The sequence below is a fragment of the Hylobates moloch genome, unplaced genomic scaffold, assembly GCF_009828535.3.
Source record: "Hylobates moloch isolate HMO894 unplaced genomic scaffold, HMol_V3 SCAFFOLD_9, whole genome shotgun sequence".
NCBI lineage: Eukaryota > Metazoa > Chordata > Mammalia > Primates > Hylobatidae > Hylobates > Hylobates moloch.
The window spans coordinates 37,622,777-37,642,252 of record NW_026652284.1 but is presented as its reverse complement, the minus strand read 5'-3'; the positions used below and the strand labels follow the sequence as shown (position 1 = coordinate 37,642,252).

Here is a 19,476-nt window from a genome sequence, read left to right as displayed (position 1 = left end):
TTACCCTGTCTCCTCTCTTTCCAGTATTCCAGTGACTTAAATGTCAGATATTTTGTTATAATACCACAGGACTTTCAGTCTTTGTTCATTTTTTTCAGCCTATTTTCTGTATATTATTCATACACATAATTTTTATTGTTTCATCTTCCAGTTCACTGAATCTTTTTTATTTTTATTTTTATTTTTTTTTTTTAAGATGAAGTTTCTCTCTTGTCACCCAGGCTATAGTACAATGGTGTCATCTCAGCTCACTACAACCTCCGCCTCCTGGGTTCAAGCAATTCTCCTGTCTCAGCCTCCCAAGTAGCTGAGATTACAGGCATCCACCACCACGCCTGGCTAATTTTTGTATTTTTTAGTACAGATGGAGTTTCACCATGTTGGCCAGGCTGGCCCTGAACTCCTGACCTCAGGTAATACACCCATCTCGGCCTCCCAAAGTGCTGGGATTACAGGGGTGAGCCATCACAGAATCTTTTCTCTCTCCTCTCCTTTCTGCTGTAGATCCTATCTACTGAGCTTTTAATTTCATTTGTCATATTTTCAAGTTCTACAATTTTTGATTCTTCTTTATATCTCCTATTTCTTAGCTGAGACTTTTTATTTTTTGTTGAAGATCTTTAATCTCCCATTTGTTTCAAGCCAGTTTGTATGTGGTGTTTGACTAGAGTATAATGGTTATTGTCTAAAAGTTTTCTCTCTTGCTAGGCTGCCCTTTTTCTCCTCCTTTGGCTAAAGAGAGAAGGATTTGGAGGCAAGGGGCTGTTTTGTTTGCCCTCATTGACATTTCTGAGTTACCAACTTTACCTCTTCCAAATATGAGTTATATGCAGCAAAAAGAAAACCCAGGGAAATCATCACCTCATCATTCCTCAGGTAGTTGGATGTTTTGCCTTCTTCTCTCCACTTTTTAGAGTTATTTTATGTTAATTGTATACATGATGGTTAAAGTTTTTGGATGTACTTAGCAAGAGGACTATAGAAAAGCATGTCTACTACGTCTTCCTGCAGGTGGAAGTCTTCTCTGTGTTTTGTTGAGTTTATTCCTATAAACTTGCTACTGCAGATTAAAAAATCCATGAATGAGGCACAAATAAAAAGTTGTCTGTATATCACTTTATAAACTCCACATGTGTTTAATAAAATATTTAAGCAATGTAGGAATTACTCTAAACCTTCGGGGAGAGGACATACTGTGGTGTAAAAATCTGAAGGAGGTCCTCATGTTGTTTCCAATAATCACTAGTTGTGTTTCTTCATTGTGGTAGGTGTTTATTTAAATCTCTGTAAAATTAGGGCAAAAATACTCACTTCATAGGGTTTCTAAATTAGGATTAATGGGATACTATAGGTAATGACAACCACAAAATAATGATGGGCAAATACTAACATTTCTTCCCCTAACTTTATCAGAAATGGAAATAGATTTGTAAAAACATGAGTCTTTATTTTACTTTAAAATATGGGGCTTGTTGAAACCTAGGACATAGCATTGTAAATCTGTGTTTCTGTAATGTTAACACTTTCAGCTAAAGTATCGAATAGTAATTAATTACATTTATTGCCTATAAAATCATCAGAAAAGGCATTATTCCTATAAAGAAACTTACAAATATGGATTCTTCCTGGAAGCAAGAATGAGGGTGTGGTTGAGATGAAAACTCAGGGTGTTGATAGTGTATCTCCATATGACTACCTGCATCAGAGGTCAAGGACTTAACACTTAGATCCCTGTTACTAGCAGAAAAGCCAGCAGACAGAGCATTTGATAGCTTCTGTTTTATTTAGCCTTTTTGTACACTTATATTCTTTAAAAACCTTGAACATTAAGAAGCTAATCAAACTTTCCTGGTCCTTCAAGAAACATTCCAATGTCCACAGAGTATGAGAGCATGATGAAAAGAAATAAGTGTCCCTTGAGAGTTGTTTAAAAGAGTTTGTCCCTTGAGATGTTGGAGAGTAAAACACCCACATAAAGTTGATGAAGACCATTTCACCAGGTTAGGTCACAGCTTTTCATTAATGATAAATGTGAAGAAGAAAAAAATAAAATGCAAGGTTATACCAGAAACACTTCTATCTTTGTCCAACGTTTTCATTAGTTCTACAACCAAGGACACATTCTACTGTCAGTGGTTTACTGCAACTGTCAATGGTTTACCTTTCCCAGGATATGAACAGAAATAGAGTACTCAAGAAGCTGCTACATAATGCATTTAGGGTAGCAGAAAAAAGGCAAAAAGAAAGATAAATAGTTTATGGTGTTAACCTACTTTAACCTACTTTAACACCATCAACTATGTGTTACTTAAGCGTTTCTTGGGCATGTTGATTTTCAAATTGAGAATCACTTATCTATAGCATAAGTACTTTCACATGTGTAAGGTTTTTTTTTCTATATATTATTTTCTAAAGAGGAAACATTTAATTTCATTTCCAAATGAAATATCTAGTTCTTGCTGAAAATGTGTACTTTAAAGAGACTTTTTAAAAGAAGAACTTCTTGCAGGTGGTCTCTATCACAAATAAACATGAGAAAAGGTTCTTAGAGAAACTTTTGGCCCATAACCCTGTCTCCTGTCGTCTCATGCTGGGTTGCCATTTACGTAAAACCACCGTGGGAGTCTTAAATGCCCTGGTAGCTGTGTTCCTGCCAGCTTGTTTGTGGGTTTGTGTGGGTCACCTATCCTAGGGGTTCAACTTTAGTGCTCTCAGGTTCATTATGGCTCCACCGGAGGGTTGAAATTCAATCTCCAATCACTGTTCTGTAACAAATTGACAAGTTGGGCTTTTGCTAAAACAGCTGCCTTATTCCTGGCTTGAGCTATTTGTGGACTATAACTGCATTTTTTTTAAGGGCGCCTTTTGCATGGGAGTTAGAAGGAAGAGGAGTTAGGTTTTGGGACAATTTTTGGCAGAGGAAGGATACTTAGAAGCTGAATCAAATGATGAAGTCGCACTCTTTGAGATCAAGGAATATCCTTGAGCAATATTGACAGATTGTTTCCTTTTGCCTATTTTTTGTGACATTCTTACCTAAAGCATTATTGAGTTAGTATAAGAGAGGGAATGAGAGTATTCACTCCCTAAATTTTTTATAGCATGATTTATTTTATATCTATATCAGTGTCTTTAGTGCTGCTTGAAAACAAGTATAAAAACCCTTCCCTTGGCAAGAACCTGTTAGTAAAATGTAAGATTATTTTGAAATGTTTACCACCAAAGGAAATATTTCAAAAGTTTACTTAATTATGAGAACCTCATTTCCCAGAGTTAAGCACCATAGCTTGAAGCTCTTTATATTTAGTTAAGCTAACTGGGTTGATATACGAGAAGCAGTGATTAAAACAATCTCTCACAGTGAATAACCCAAAAGTCATTTTTAGCAGGCTTTAGGTTTCTCTACAGGATGTTTTGTACCCAATCTGCAGCTATTATTTGAATTATTCTAATTATATTTGGTTTAATGTACATTAAGAAAACACTTGACTTCTCTATGCACACACTGACAGACTGGGAGGAGAGAGCTTCCAAACCTAGTATTGAGCTCTGCAGGGAATTTCAAAACTCCTTGCTTTGAGTCACTTAAGTGCACAACCGTCAGGCGAACCATACACACTAGGTTTTAATTTGCCTTAAATCAAAGGACAGAGAAAGCCCACAATTGGACTCTGTAACCTGATGCTGTGTAAGATCTTCCATAGGGATTCAAACACATTAGCTTCAACACGGTGATTTTCTTCCCTGCTTTCAACGATTGTAACAATATCCATCCAACAAGTTTTCTTGGTCAGTGTGAAGACTTAAGCAGAATTGACCTACTTTGTTCTTCACTTCACACAAATAATTGTCCTTTAGATACTAATTTTAAAAATATTAACACAAGGTCCCTCCTCTAAATCCCTTTGGCCACAGTTTGAGTTCACATCCAGGTAGTCTCTCACCTGCTCGTTGCAATAGCTTCTGTCTCGCTCCCTACCCTCAGCCAGAGTCCCACCCTCACCCCCACTACCTCCCCACTCTCATTACAGAGCAAGACCAAAACAGCTCCAAACCTGACCAGGTGTTTTTAAAGAATAATGCTGTTTATGAAACTTCTTTATGCAAGAAATAAATCCTTTAATGGTTTCCCAGTACCTGCGAGTTAAATTCCGAAGTCTTTAACCATGTACATCTCACTTTTCTTTTCCCCTTGTGAGGCACATTCCACCATATGTGTTCTACACTAGAGTTACACAAACTCCAATTCTTGGCCTGCCCATTATTAGGTTGGAAAATCAATTTAGTAGGTCTAGGCTAGCATTATATAATCAAATATAATAAAATAGAACAGAACAGAACAGGTTATGGCACACATAATAAAGTTAACCGTTGCTTCTTGATGTTTTGTTTCAGTATGTATGCGGTAGAAGATATAAAATGTATTACCTATTGTGGGAGGACACACAAACACACACACACAAGGAGAAAATCTCTTTTTAACACAGATAGTTTGTGTTTGTTGGCTAAAATATTTAGAAAATTTAGAATAGCAATAATTTTTAAACAACCAATATTTCACGATTCAGAGGTAACGTAGATATATGGATTTAATATTGTATGTTTCCATACACACAGCTGTACACATACATGATTTATATGCATAGCTACACAAGCATTTCATACACTTGGAAAATCTCAAAATATTTGTTGATTCAATGAATAAATATATATTTCATGTTATTAAGTAAAATCCCGTTATACATACACATGATTTTTTTTCTACATAAAGTATTGTGATCAGATTTTTATATCAATACATCTTGGATATACACTATTTTATGGGCATGTAATATTTTATTTTTTTGATATATCAACATGTACTTTTATTAACCTATAATATTGGACATTTCATTTCCAATCTCTCCCTTTATAAACATCATTTTCATATCATTATATAAGACCAAACATGTCCATATGTATGTATGTACCAATATATATGTATGTACATATGTATACGCAGGCATACGTGTGTGTGTGTGTGTGTGTGTGTGTGTGAGAGAGAGAGAGAGAGAGCGCCAGGCGTGGATTTAAATGCCTTATACATATTAACTCATTTCATTACCAAAACAACCCCTAAAGTTTCTATTATTTTCCTGATTTTACAGAGGTGAAGCCAAGGCACAGAGTTTAAGGATGTTGCTCAGGATCACATGTCAGTATAAATGGCAGAGCCAGGATTTGAAACAAAATGGTCTGGCCCAAGAGTCTGAATATCTACCACTACATAATGTTGCTTCTACAACTTGTGCAATTAAGAAAAAGACTTGAAAGTGGATTTAAATTTAGTGAAACTAAAATTGAATATAGATGCTACTTCACTTTTGTTGGGGTTATGTCCTGATAAACCCATTGTAAATTGAATATATTGAAAGTCAAAAATGTATTTAATACACCAAACCAAACCTACTGAGTGGTATAACTTATTCTAGCCTCCCTTAAATGTGCTCACATCAGACACTTAAATTACCCTACAACTGGGCAAAATAACCTAAGACAAAGTTAATTTTATAATAAAGTATTGAATATCTTGTAATTTATTGAATGTCTGTACTATAAATGAAAAACATAGTGGTTGTAATAGGTACTCAAAGTACACTTTCTATGAATGCTTGTTGCTTTTGCCTACTGTAAAGTCAAAAAATCCCAAGTCAATCCATCATCCTTGTAAGGCAGAGGCTATCTCCATTTTTAAGGCGTTTATTTCAGAGGCACATCAGACACTGCACGGCTAATGGAAATGCTTTGTTCTACCTTTAGCTTTAATTGTTCCGCCCCCACCCTTTTCTTCTGGAATACCTTTGACCATGGCTTGAGAAGAATGTTCAACAGCAGCCTCTTTGTAAAGGTGCCTTGAATATGCTTGTCTTCTCAGGCAGAGGTTAAACACCTTTATTCTGTGTTCCTTTGGCTCTTTGGACACCCATTTACTACAGCATATATAATATTTTATTATAATTATTTGCTTCATGCTTGTCTTCTCCACCAGAGTGAGAACTGGCTCCTCCAACCAAGAATTCTGCCATTCACCTTTGTACTCCTTGTGCTTACCTCATAATTGTTAAATGGGAGTTGTTGAATAAATGAATGAGTGAACAAAAGAAAGAAAAAAATTAATTAATGGCTTTATGTTTATAAAACTGAATCTAAAAGGAAATAGTGAATTATATTCTAATGGTTGGAGCAGAAGTATTTTTAAAAATGTTTCATGCTTGCATCACAATCTTTCCACATTACATTAATCATATACGTAAAATCTTTCTCTTCATCTAGTCATCTGTTATCATTTGGTTTTCATAATCCCTGCCACCACAAAACATACCATACTCTGGACTCCAGAGACACCAGCTCCAACTTTTTTTTTTCAGTTGATTCATCTTTAAATTAGAGTCAGAGTATCTTGAATTTGATGAATGTTAGTAGAGCGGCTTGAAAATAAAAATTACTGCATAAGTGCTGAATGTTACTATTGATCATAAAGTATCACTAGACATAACTCAAATGATTGTCCTTATTATAGACATGAAAGTTATTTTTCTAGGCAAAGAAAAGGAACTTATGCATAATATTTTAATCTCAAATGGGGTATTAGTAGTATATAGGATATATATACTCTAGGAGAGATACTGGAAATCTTTATCTTTTCCTTTCTATTATGCTTTGTGGATATAGCTTTATAAGTACTTTTGTAGAGTTAAGGCTACGTTTCTTTACATCAAAATTCTTATACCTATATTACAAATTTTGAATTATAATGCTACTTCAATGAATTTTTCTGGAACGAAACCTTCCAGTGGACTCAGGATGGTGTGGGAGAAGTCCTGGTCACCTCAGTAATAGGGTTGGTCCTAGAAGGAGTGGAACAGACAGTAACATTAGCTCAGATGTGGTTTTCTGGGGTTGGGAGAAGAAAAAGAGAGACTCAAGATTCTTCTTAGACTGGTCAGGGCCGGGCTGAGATGTGCATACATGCCCACTAGCAGACAGGGTACCATTAACAAGGGAACTCCGAACTGACAGAGCAAGAAGAAACAGTGTGGTAGGCAGAATATTGGTCCCAAAGATGTCCGTGTCCCAATCACTGGAATGTGTTGATATTTTACTTTACATGACAAAGGAGAATGCACGTCACAGATGGAATTAAGTATTTAGCTCTTCTTGAAATTGGAAGTTTTCCTAAATTATCCAAAAGGGCTCAATGTAATTATAAAGGTCTTGATAAGTGGAAGAAGGAGACAGGTGAGAAGGAACAGGATGATGGTAGCATGAGGACTCAGCCCACTGTGGCTGGCTTTGAAGATGATGGACGAGGGCCACCTGTCAAGGGATGTGGGGAACTTCTAGAAGCTGGAAAAGTTAAAAAAAAAAGGAAGTCTCCCCTATGGACTCCAGAAGGAATACAGCCCTACTGATTCCTTGATTTTAGCCCATTGAGGCCTGTGTCAGATTCTGGACTACAAAAAATAATAAAGTAATATACCATTATAAAGTAAAAAGATTATAAAGTAATATAATAAAGTAATATAAGTTTTGGTAATTTGTTAGATCACTGAAATAGCAACAGGAAATAAATACACTACTCTTTCTACTTATTGAATGCCATCTATGTTTTTGATGTGTATATCAAATTAAAGATTACTGTTACCTACTTTTGATAAATTGAAGGTTGACTAAGATAGCACAGCTAATAAGTTTCTGAGAAGTGCAACTTGCCTCTTGTAAACATTTGAGGAAGGAATTGTCCCACCTAGATATGGGTGGGGTGGAGAAGAAAGAGGACTAAATCACGAAACACAGTATCATGCGTCTTATATTTTTTCCTACATTTTATGATAAAGCTTATTTCTGAGTTTAACCTCATTAAACAGTGTGCATTTTGATTGCATGATTTCAGAGTGGTAAGTTCATAGCATAAAGATACTAGATCCCAGCTCTGAGGTTAATTAGTTGATCATTCTGAGTATCTTCCTATATCTAATAGGGATAGCATCAGATTAGATTAATAAATATAAAAAACTGAAGTGACAAATATTGTCATATCCATAGTATTACTATTTTGTAGGTTTTAGAACATTTCTTTAATGTATTGGCCTTTTTCTCACATATTGAAAATTTTGAGAAATAGTTTTCACTCTGCCAGTTGATATGCTGAGTCAGTGCACAAGAAAAACAAAAGACTTTCCTGAGTGAATTTGTGATACATAGATGTCCTTCAGATGCACTTCTTCAGCTCATCAGATTCCATAAATCTGTCTATTTGCAATGTAATATTCATTACTCTTTTAATAGAAAACTTTCCTTAAGATGTCATCCACAGTTCCTTATCTGTTAAAATAAAATAGACTTGCCGCACAACATGTAGCTGTTTTCTGAGATCCCATATTGTTTACCTGGCAAAGTAGTTTACATCTTCATGATTGAATTTTAAGGATAGAAAATCCCCATTTCACTTCTTGAGGTATATGGACTAAAATGTATATAAACTGAATTCAAGTAGCCTTTTCAAATGTTCTGGAGACAATTCTTTCACCTAGAAGAGCTAGTTCAAGGAACAACCTAGACAATCACACTTGACATTAGGGAAAGTACTCTTCCTCTGAGCATGTGCAATTCCACCTCGCCTAGCTACATAAGCACCAATGATCATTCAGGCCACCAGGGATGGTACTAAAAACCAAGTAATAGGAAAAGGAGGTGATATATTAGACTATAGCTGTCTTTGTTGGTTGAACTGCATCACAAGCATTACAAATATACAATTCCTGGGTTCATCTCAAAGTCCATGTTCATCCTAAGGCTTATTCACATGCCTGTAGACACATGGAAACTTCTCCAGAGTAGCCCTGTCTAGCATAGTGGCAAGTCTCTAGGTTATTAGGACTTTTTGTGGTATGACATGATGAAGTAGGGTCATGATACAAATGCCATTGAGCTGTTTTTCAGAGCCCTGAAAATAATACTCTGAAATTACAGTTTAAAATATAAGATTGTACTTGGCCTAACCCATGCTGATGTACATAGAAGTTGGGCTTCATCAACCTCAAGCATGAAAAGTCCCTTGGGAGTTGAATAGATAGGAGATTTTAGAGCAAAGAATGTGTTAGTGGAGTTGAGGCATATGTGAACTTCCAGACATAAAGAAGACTACTTCCGGCTGGGCACAGTGGCCCATGCTTGTAATCCCAGCACTTTGGAAGGCTGAGGTGGGCAGATCATTTGAGGCCAGGACTTTGAGAACAGACTGATCATCATGGTGAAACCCCTTGTCTACTCAAAATACAAAAATTAGCCAGGCAAGGTGGCTCATGCCTGTAGCCCCAGCTACTTGGGAGGCTGAGGCAGGAGAATCACTTAAACCTTGGAGGCAGAGGTTGCAGTGAGTCGAGACTGCAACACTGCACTCCAGCCTGGGCAGTAGAGTGAGACTGTCTGAAAAAAAAAAAAGAAAAAAGCCTACTTTGATAACCCAAGACTTACTTGAAATGGCCTAGGAAATACCAATTTAGCTAATAAGAATGATATTTAGAGCTTTTAAATCTCACTTTAAGGAAAGAGTTGATTCTTCATGTTTATGAAATATTTATTACATGAATTCCTAGGCTAGAGACTACACACAACAGAGTAGAAGCAGTCATACAATACACTTTATTTTGTGAAACTGTGGTTTGATCAAATGCTTTCTTATGATTCTGCCGATATGTGTGACCCTGTTTTAATCTTCTTCATTGTGTCTACCTTTAGTGAACAGGGGAAAAAATCCAAGTGGAATGAGAGTAAAAGGCAGTTCACTTTCTTTATTGTGAAGTTGAGTCTCCAGGGGTACTCACTCCACAAGAATGAGCCTTCTTTCTTAGCTCTTGTTTGGGCAGATGCTTATCCTGTAGACCAGTTTGTTCAAATACCAAGGAATATATTTGGTCACCTGAAGTTTTCATAGCTCTTTAGTTTTATGTGTAAATTAGTTTTTACAATTAAGAATAATTTTTATGAGCAATTATGAAGAATGCCACATGAAGCATTAATCATCATATATGGGTGTATTAATCCATTTTCACACTGCTGACAAAGACATACTTGAGACAGGGCAATTTACAAAGGAAAGAGGTTTATTGGACTTACAGTTCCACATGGTTAGGAGGCCTCACAGTCATGGCTGAAGGTGAAAGGCACATCTCACATGGTGGCAGACAAGAGAAGAGAGCTTGGGGAGGGAACCTCCCATTTTTAAAACTATCAGATATCGTGAGACTTATTCACTATTATGAGAACAGCACAAGAGAGACTTGCCCCTGTGATTCAGTCATCTCCCACCAGGTCCCTCCCATAACATATGGGAATTATGGGAGCTACAAGATGAGATTTGGATGAGGACACAGAGCCAAACCATATCATTTCACCTCTGGTCCCTCCAAATCTCATCACATCTTAAAACCAATCATGCCTTTCCGATAGGGTGAGCTGCCTTCTACTCTCATTCCACTTGGATTTTTCCACTGTTCACTAAAGGTAGACACAATGTAAAAGATTAAAACAGGGTCACACATATTTGCAGAATCATAAGAAAGCATTTGATCAAACTATAGTTTCACAAAATAAATTAAAGTGTATTGTATGACTCTACTCTCTTGTGTATAGTCTCTAGCCTAGGAATTCATGCACATTGTGCCCATGTACTCTAAAACTTAAAGTATAATAATAATAATACTAAAATTAAAAAAATTTTCATAAACATGAAGAATCAACTCTTTCCTTAAAGTGTGATTTAAAAGCTCTAAATATCATTCTTATTAGCTAAATTGGTATTTCCTAGGCCATTTCAAATAAGTCTTGGGTTATCGAAGTAGGCTTTTTTTTTTTTTTTCCAGACAGTCTCACTCTACTGCCCAGGCTGGAGTGCAGTGTTGCAATCTCAACTCACTGCAACCTCTGCCTCCCAGGTTTAAGTGATTCTCTTGCCTCAGCCTCCCAGGTAGCTGGGACTACAGGCATGAGCCACCGTGCCTGGCTAATTTTTGTATTTTGAGTAGACAAGGGGTTTCACCATGATGGCCAGTCACGAGGTTGGTTGCCATGGTCTTGGACAGCTCCACCTCTGTGGCTTTGCAGGGTACAGCCTCCCTCTCAGCTGCTTTCATGGGCTAATGTTGAGTGTCTGCAGCTTTTCCAGGCACACAGTGCAAGCTGTCAGTGGATCTACCATTCTGGGGTCTGGAGGATGGTGACCCTCTTCTCACAACTCCGCTAGGCAGTACCCCAGTGAGGACTCTGCATGGGAGCTCCAACTCCACATTTCCCTTCCACACTGCCCTAGCAGAGGATCTCCATGAGGGTCCCGCCACTGCAACAATCTGTTGGGCATCCAGGCATTTCCATAAATCTTCTGAAATCCAGACAGAGGTTCCCAAACTCCAATTCTTAGACTTCTGTTTACCCGCAGGCTCAACACCACATGGAAGCTGTCAAGGCTTGGGGCTTGCACCCTCTAAAGCCTTGTCCTGAGCTCCATGTTGGCTCCTTTCACCATAGCTGGAACATCTGGGACATAGGGCAACAAATCCCTAGGCTGCACACAGCATAGGAACCCTGGGTCAGCCCACAAAACCACATTTTCCTCTTAGGCCTCCAGGCCTGTGAATGGAGGGGCTGCCATGAAGACCTCTGACATGCCCTGGAGACATTTTCCCCATTGTCTTGGGGAATAACATTGGGATCCTCATTACTTATGCAAATTTCTGTAGCTGGCTTGAATTTCAACTCAGAAAATGGGATTTTCTTTTCTATTGCCTTGTCAGGCTGCAAATTTTCCAAACTTCGATGCTCTGTTTCCCTTTCATAACTGAATGCCTTTAACAGCACCCAAGTCACTTCTTGAATGCTTTGCTGCCTAGAAATTTCTTCCATCAGATACCCTAAATCATTTCTCTCAAGTTCAAAGCAACAAAATGCTGCCAGTCTCTTTGCTTAAACATAACAAGAGTAACCTTTGCTCCAGTTCCCAACAAGTTCCACATCTCCTTCTGAGACCACCTTAGCCTCGACTTTGTTGTTCAAATCACTATCAGTATTTTTTTCAAAGCCATTCAACAAGTCTCTAGGAAATTCCAAACTTTCCCACATCTTTCTGTGTTCTTTTGAGCCCTCCAAACTATTCCAACCTCTGCCTGTTACCTAGTTTCAAAGTCGCTTCCACATGTTTGGGTATATTTTCAGCAACACCTCACTCTACTGGTACTAATTTACTGTATTAGTCTGTTTCCACACTGCTGATAAAGACATACGTGAGACTGGGCAATTTACAAAGGAAAGAGGTTTATTGGATTTATAGTTCCACATGGCTGGGGAGGCCTCACAATCATGGCAGGAGGTGAATGGCACATTTCATTTGGTGGCAGACAAGAGAAGAGAGCTTGTGTAGGGAACCTCCCCTTTTTAAAACCATTAGATCTCATGAGACTTATTCAGTATCATGAGAAGAGCACAGGAAAGACCTGTCCCCATGATTCAGTCATCTCCCACTGGGTTCCTCTGACAATGTGGGAATTATGGGAGCTACAAGATGAGATTTGGGTATGGACACAGAGTCAAACCATGTCAATGTTTCAATAAGAAACATTGTATTTTAAAGGCCCTCCCATTTTTCTCTATATACATTGCTTGAGGATGACATAAGCAAGCAGGGACATTTCTTGTGTTACTGGGAGTATAATAGTTAATGTGGGGCATGGCTAATGATTCACAGATTTGCAGGAAATGTTATTTTCACCTTGGAGCCTCGTAAGAAAACACCTGACTCTGCAGGAAGAATTTTAAAACATGCCCCTTCCTCCTTGCCATGACATACAAAATATAGACATATAACATTCAGCCTATCCCAACCTCTCTTAGATATACTTCATATGGTCAAATAACACTAATATTTTGTTCAATAACCATACTGAAGACTTTCAAGTTTCTTACAATTTGATTCTTAAAAGTATAATCTAATACAACAGTTATAATGACTGTGAAATATTTTTTCATGCAGCACCTAGCATGAGCTAGGGTTTCATTCCTCAATTGCAGCTACAATGTTTCCTGTGCTGTGCCACTCAACAAGGCTATTTCAATGGTTTCTTCAATTTGCATGAAAATCATGCCCCATTTTAATTTTTTGGTATTTTTGAACCATGCTTTTGTTATGTATATGATTTGGTTTCTTTTCCTTCTTACTTCCCTCTTCTCCTCCTTCTTTCTTTCCTGCCTTCTTTTCTTCCTTTTTATTAAGATCCGGATTGCCTTTACTTTGTAACTTTTTAATAAAAAATATTTATTTTCATCATTCTTTATAGTGTACAGATTCTTACCTACTTTAGCTTTCTTTTAGAAATGATTCTATTGTTCTTTTTTTAAGTATCTGAGATTTTCAAGTTTTGTTTTATTTTGTTCTTTCTTTTTAAGCTTTTAATTTTTAATTTTGTGGGTACATAGTAGGTGTATAGACTTATGGGGTACATGCGATTTTATGATAAAGGCTTGCAGTGTGTGATAATCACATGAAGATAAATGGGGTATCCGTCATCTCAACCATTCATTCTTGGTGTTACAAACAATCTAATTATACTTTTTAAGTTATTTTTAAATGTACAATTAAATTATTATTTATAGTCACTCTGTTGTATTATCAAATACTAGACCTTGTTCATACTTTCTGTTTTTGTTGTACTAATTAACCTCTCCACTTCCTCCAACCCCCACTACCCTTCTCAGCCTCTGGTAACTATCATTCCGCTCTCTGTCTCCATGAGTTCAATTGTTTTTATGTTTAGCTCCGTAAGTAAGTGAGAACACGTGAAGTTTGTCTTTCTGTGCCTGGCTTATTTCACTTAACATAATGGCCTCTAGTTCTGTCCATGCTGTGGCAAATGACAGGATACAAATGACAGGATCTTATTCTTTTTATGGTTAAATAGTACTCCATTGTGTATATGTGCCACATTTTCTTTATCCTTTCATCTGTTAATGGACAGAGGTTGCTTCCAAATCTTGCCTATTGTGAATAGTGCTGCAATAAACATGGGAGTAGAGATATCACTTTGATATACTGATTTCCTTTCTTTTGGGTATAAACTTATAAGTGAGATTGCTGGATCATATGGTAGCTCTATTTTTAGTTTTTTGAGTTTATTTTATTTAGTTTATTTTAACAAAAATAACAAAATTGGAGGAATCACATTACTTGACTTCAAATTTTACTACAGAGCTATAGTAACTGAAACAGCGTGACACTGGCATAAAAACAGACACATAGATTAATAAAACAGCATAGAGAACCCAGAAGTAAATTCAAACCATTCTCCATAGTGATTGTAATGATTTCCATTTCCACCAACAGTGTACAGGGTTTCCCTTTTCTCTACACCCTTGTCAGCATTTGCTATTGCCTGTTTTTTGGATATAAGCCATTTTAACTGGGGTGAGATCATAGTTTATTGTAGTTTTGGTTTGCATTTCCCTGTTGATCAGTAATGTTGACCACCTTTTTATATACCCATTGGCCATTTACATGTCTTCTTTTGAGAAGTAACTCAAAAACCATATGATCATATTAATTAATGCTGAAAAGGCATTTGATAAAATTCAACATCCCTTCATGATAAAAACCTTTAAAAAAACTGGGTATAGAAGGAATTACCTCAACAAATAAAAGCCGTATACAACAGACCCACAGCTAGTATCATACTGAATAGGGAGAAACTGAGAATGTTTCCTCTAAAATCTGGAACTCAGCAAGGATGCCCACTTTCATTACTGTTATTCAGCATAGTACCAGAAGTACTAACTAGAGCAATCAGATAAGAGAATGAAATAAAGGGCATCAAATTGAGAAGGAAGAAGTCAAATTAGCCTTGTTTGCAGATGATATGATTTTATATTTGGGAAAACCTAAAGACTCCACCAAAAATATAAGAACTGAAAAACAAATTTAGTAAAGTTGCAGGATACAAAATCAACATACAAAAATCAGTAGCATTTCTGTATGCCAACAGCAAACAATATAAAAAAGAAACCCAGAAAGTAATCCCATTTATAATAGCTACAAATAAAATTAAATGCCTAGGAATTAACCAAAAACATGAAAGATCTCTGCAATAAAAACTATAAAACATTGATGAAAGAAATTTTTTTTGGCACTTTTTATTTTCCAAAAAAAATTGTCGTTAATATATAAACATCTCATTCTCTCAAAAAATTCTACAACTATACAGCTGTTTGCTCCATTATTTGCATAGGAAATGACCACAATACAAAAATAAGAGGGAAAAAGAAGCAAAACAGCAACCGATTTATGCTTTTCATGTAGGTGTGTTTCCACGTATAAACATTTTGAAGCCTCTTACAAAATTATTTACATCGTTTGTCATCTATTTACATCTTTTAAGAGCAACTTTTCTAACAAACTATAATTTATCAAGTTATGAAAATTGTCTTCTAAAAAAACTTACTATATTACCACAAAATAAATAAAGATAAACAATATTTTAAAAACAAAATTAAATTTCCATTTCAATTAAGACCCCTTTTGGCATTTTGCTTATTTATTCTGCCCTTTGGTTAACAGCATCAGCATCACATTACTATTTTATATTGCATATATGTAGCACTTGCTTCCTTAAGTTTTCAACATATCATTTATATTTAAAGGCAGACACTGAGTCAGTATTAATAGATTAACTAAACTGCACTGTAATTTAGATAAAATTACTGTGTCTCACTGTATATTACATGCAAAATCCACATAAATTTTCATTTAACCAACAGTACTGCACGAGCGAACATCTCGATATATGAAAACTGCATCAATTCAACATTTCGGTACATGAAACTGCATCATAAATGCAACATTGTCATATGTGAAAACGACATCCTAAGTCCTTCTTTTTAAAAATGACATTGCGTTTAGCTTATTATAAGAGGTTGAACTTTTGTATTTTGTAACTATCTTTAAGCTCTTCAGTTTATAATTCATATAAAATGCCTTTTGTATTTAAAATAATCCTATTTTAATCAGTGCATGAAATTTGCTTTTTTAAAGTTCATTTGAATGATTATTCCTTCCCTCTAAAGAAATGATTTTGGTAATGTTGAGAGGTACCTTACCACAAATCCTAACTGTAAGTGTATTCATGGTTATTTTCAAAAGAATTATGACTTTTCCCCAAAAGAATCCTAAAAAACTTGTAATAAACCTATAAAGCTGATTTGCATATTTACAAAATTTTGAATAGCAAATATAGGCAACTCATATATGTATATATATTTTAAAAACCCACACATTTGTTCAATGGCTATTTGTGAATTGCCAGGTACACTGTGTCTCTAAGGAATTACCTACTATTGAAAAAAACTACTCAATGCCAAGTAAAATCTTGACATACCATCCATTCTTCTTCTGGTGCCTGCCAACTGATTTGTTTACTGAACACTGTCACATTAAATGATGGTGCCTAGGTAAAGACGCTGCACACACTCCCCTCCACCCCCACCCCTTACCCATGTTGAGATGTGGCTGCCTGTCATGAGATGAGATCTGCTTGAGTAAAGCCATATACATTACAGCAAGCATTCCAGGTTCTTAAAATGACCACTTTGGTATTAATACAATGTATTCCCTGTTTTCTCAAATATACAAAATATGCATTTCCAGTTTTAGTTGTGGTTTTGTTTTTGTTTTTGTTTTTTGTTTTTATATAGGAACAGTTAGGTCTGTCGTTTGAGAGGGAGCCCAGGGGACCTGGAACGGGTCACACGGGCAGTGCTCAGTTCTGGTGCCTCTTCATATGCAGGGCCAGGTGGTCAGAGCGCGAAAAGCTGCGGTTGCACACCCCGCACTGGAAGGGCTTGGCGCCTGTGTGCTTCCGGTAGTGGCGGGTCAGCTCATCCGATCGCGCGAACCTCCAGTCGCAGCCTTCCCAGGTACACTTGTATGGCTTTTCACCAGTGTGAGTCCTCAGGTGAGCTTTTAAATGAGAAGACTTGGTATAAACTTTTGTGCAACCAGGGTAATCGCATTAGTGGATGCGTCGTTTCTCCAAATCGGGGTTACTCCTTCTGTTGTATCTGACAGGTTGGATGTTTTGTGAGTTAACTGGCAGGGTGGTGGGTAAATTTGGATTGTGAATTGCCAGTTTAGAAGCAATTGTAGCAGCATAGGATGGAGGTGGGGTTAAATTCTGGAGCATCTCTGCTTGTCTATCTGGACTTCCAGGCTCTAAGCTTGGTGGTGACGGGGGAAAGTAAGTGGCCTGTTGTGGAAGAAACTGACTTGGCATTGTGTATGTGCAAGGGGGCATGCCCTGGAATTGTTTCACTGCAGTCTGCGGAACAGCAGAGGTGTGTGTGTTAAGGCCTGCCATGGCAGCTGACATAGAAACATTTAGAGTGTCCATTGCTGCTGTCTGGTTTGTAGAACTGGGCATATCTAGATCCGGTGTATTCAGTAGCTGGTACAGGTGGCCCTGCTGGGGACGGACAGAAAGATGAAGATCTGGTGTAGGAAGTTCTTGTTTGATGAAAATATTGTTCACCTCTGGAGCTGCGTCTGGTGTGAGCTGAATATACTGGTGAACTCAGGGAGGGCCTGGGTCGGGGCCGGAGGAGGGGCAGTCGTTTCACTCTGGTGGCTGAAAATGGCAACAGGTTCTGTCTTGATGTGTGTTACGCAGGGTCTCTGGGATTTGTAGAGGCCAGTTCTCAGGTGAGTGATGTCAGGGAGGAAGACGTTCATGTTGATACTGTAAGGTAACCCTTCAGTGTCAGTGAAGAACTGGTCTACGACTGAGGCACTGTCTCGTCTATACTTTTTATGCTCTGGAATTATAGGAACTGGAGGAAGCTGAGGTGTCAGATACTTCTCCATTTCACATCTTGTCTGGACCAGCTCCTCTGGAGGCAGCCGCGGGCGGGGGGCGGGCGGCTGGGCCTGCGCGGGCGCGGGCTGCGCCTGCGGGCGGTGGTGCGCGTGCTTCAGCTCCTCGCTGGGGAAGAGCGCCGCGTCGCGGGCCGGATTCGCGGCGCCCAGCACCGGCTTGAGCTGCGCGAACACTGGCTCGTCCTGCGGCGCCGGCGGCTGAGGCATGGGTCCTAGGCGGGCGCTCATGCTCAGCACCCGCGTAGCCATGGGCACTCGGGGGCGCGGCTCCGGGCGCGGGTCGGGCGCACTTCCCACCTCACCCACGCTGGCTTGGGCCGGCGAGCTCAGCGCGGGGCTGCCGGCGGAGGAGGGGAGGTTTCGGGTGGACCCCTCAGACACCGGCAGGCAGTTTTCGAAGGCGCGCACGAAAAGCAAAACTCTTCCGCTCTTCCACACGTAAACGCCAACGTCCTCCGGGCGGCCACTTTCTCCCGCCCCGCCCCACCGCGCTCTCAGGCTCTCCGGAGCCCGCTCCCGCCACCACCGACCTCCGCGAGAAAACTGCGAGCGCGCGTACCTGCCCCGCGACTCCATGAAAGAAATTTTAAGAAGACACCAAAAAATGGAAAGGTATTCCATGTTTATGGATTGAAATAATCAATATTGTTAAAATGTCCACACTACCCAAGGCAATCTACAGATTTGAGGTGCTGTCTACCAAAACACCAATGACATGCTTCACAGAAATAGAAAAAGCGACCTTCAAATTTATATGTAGTCACAAAAGACCCAGAATATCCAAAGCTGTCCTTAACAAAAATGACAAAATTGGAGGAATCACATTACCTGACTTCAAATTGTACTACAGATCTATAGTAACTGAAACAGCACGGCACTGGCATAAAAACAGACACATATATTAATGGAACAGCATAGAGAACCCAGAAATAAATTCATATATCTAAAGTGAATTAATTTTTGACAAAGATGCTAAAACCACAAATTGGGGAAAGCACAATCTTTTCAATAAATGGGTCTGGGAAAACTGAGTATCCATATGCAGAAGAATGAAACTGGACTCATATCTCTTGCCATATACAAAAATTAAATCAAAATAGATTTAAGGCCTAAATCTAAGACCTCAAACTATAAAACTACTAGAAGAAAACACTGGGGAAACTCTCCAGACATTGGACTGGGCAAAGACTTCTTTAGGAATACCCCACAAGCACAGGCAACCAAACCAAAAATTGACAAAAGGGATCACATCGAGTTAAAAAGCTTCTGCACCGCATAGGGAACAATCAACAAAGTGGAGGGACAACCCACAGAATGGGAGAAAAAAATTGCAAACTACCCATCTGACGAGGGGTTAATAATTCAGAATATATAAGGAACTCAAACATCTCTATTAAAAAATCTAATAATCTGATCAAAAACTGAGCAAAAGATGCATTTTTCTTTAGGTCTGTTGATTTCACCTTCTCTGGAGCATCCTACTGCCTTTATATTTTCTTTATTTCTCCACTTTTTTAAAAAACTCAAGT

General features: G+C 38.1%; 1 protein-coding gene and 1 pseudogene across 5 annotated transcripts in view; one reads left to right on the top strand and one right to left on the bottom strand.

The window, feature by feature from the left end:
• Positions 1-19,476, top strand: part of NKAIN3 (sodium/potassium transporting ATPase interacting 3) — a 706,346-nt gene that overhangs the window by 303,499 nt on the left and 383,371 nt on the right. The window lies entirely within an intron of this gene.
• LOC116813250 (Krueppel-like factor 5) lies at positions 16,658-18,211 on the bottom strand (annotated as a pseudogene).